General features: G+C 35.7%; 1 protein-coding gene across 1 annotated transcript in view; it reads right to left on the bottom strand.

Annotated features, from left to right (window-relative positions):
• The window catches only part of LOC106528599 (uncharacterized), an 11986-nt gene extending 11021 nt beyond the window's left edge, over positions 1–965 (bottom strand). The window contains exon 1 of the mRNA XM_014023813.1: positions 697–965. The gene's annotated coding sequence lies outside the window, so the exon portion shown is untranslated. The remainder of the gene's footprint in view (positions 1–696) is intronic.
• Between the last annotated feature and the right edge of the window lie 356 nt (positions 966–1321).

The raw sequence follows: 1321 nt of genomic DNA, 5'->3' as shown, positions 1-1321 counted from the left end.
CTTTCTGGGTCAGCTCCTCTGCTATTGGTCAATAGACAGGAAGGACCATTCATAAGGAAATGTAAATACAGGAGAGAAACGTAAAAGCAGCACATGGAAATAAAAAGCATCAAGAGAAAAAAATATAAAAATATATAATTAAATATAAGAGACACAGATGCATCTACAAGTAATAAATAAATAAAAGTTTTATTAATTTATTTTTTAAACAGTAAAATGGAAATTATGTTCCAAAGTATATAATTTATTGTAACCAAGCTGGAAAAATAACTTAGAAAGTCAGTAAAATTATAAAACATGATGTAATGGTCTCCATTTTAAATTTATTTGGTGCTTTTGAAGTGTATTTATATATTTATTTGTCCATAGGCCTATTTCTGCTTTTATTTCTATTAAGTCAGATTTGAGCAAAGAGTGTAAACCTCTGGGTTTTTATCTGAATATGTATGATTTCCTGCACGCTMTTAAGAGTTCAAGAAATGTTAGATGTTTTGGTCTAAACGGGTTAATTCGACCTCATTTATCTATAGTTATTTTTTTTAATGTCTGCTTCATTCATATTGAAAGAAAAACCTCCCCTCTCTGCCCCTTCACTCTGTTTTACACACATCTGATTTAATTCCTACATGTCACCATTTGGATCTCATTAAAGCTTAACTGACTCACGGGTTGTGTGTAGAAGTCACCGGAACTCACCGGGAGCTCGGAGGGCAGAGGACAGATCAAATGACAGAGTGCCGAAGAGCAAGAAGGAAACCTGAAGACAGTCTCATGTCTCCGGTCATCTGCAGCAGCAAACTTTGCTCCTCTTCATCAGAATCAGCTCCCAGCTCGGTTGTTTCCTCCTCTTCTTCACGTCGCACTTGTGGCTGTTGTTAAAGCGTGACTCCCGGCGTTTTCAGTGCTGCCAACACCTCTACCTGCTGCAGGAGAGGTGTGCGTGTGTGCGTGTGCGTGTGCGTGTGCGTGTGTGTGTGTGCATGTGCGTGCGCGCGTTCTTGTATTTACAGTCTTGTGAGGCCAATTTTTTGGGGGCGAGTGGTAAAGTTTAGTTCATTCATTCTCAAAAAAACAAAACATTTTCACATTCACAAATTAAAAAATATCACAATATATTTTTTTGTGATAACTGTTTGAAAAAGGAGGAACTTATTTAATCCTGCCCCTTTTTATATATACAGTATGTGTATCTTATTTTCTACAAGTATTTATTTGAAGAAAATAGTCTTTATGAGATTGGAGTTTGTTTTACTCTCTCATCCTCCAAAATATAGCCATTAAAATAACTTTTTTTAATATCTTATTTTAAACTGAGTTATGC

This window comes from Austrofundulus limnaeus, unplaced genomic scaffold (genome assembly GCF_001266775.1).
Source record: "Austrofundulus limnaeus strain Quisiro unplaced genomic scaffold, Austrofundulus_limnaeus-1.0 Scaffold392, whole genome shotgun sequence".
Classification (NCBI taxonomy): Eukaryota; Metazoa; Chordata; class Actinopteri; order Cyprinodontiformes; family Rivulidae; genus Austrofundulus; species Austrofundulus limnaeus.
The sequence above is the reverse complement of the archived record's forward strand: the minus strand, read 5'-3'. Positions and strand labels throughout refer to the sequence as shown.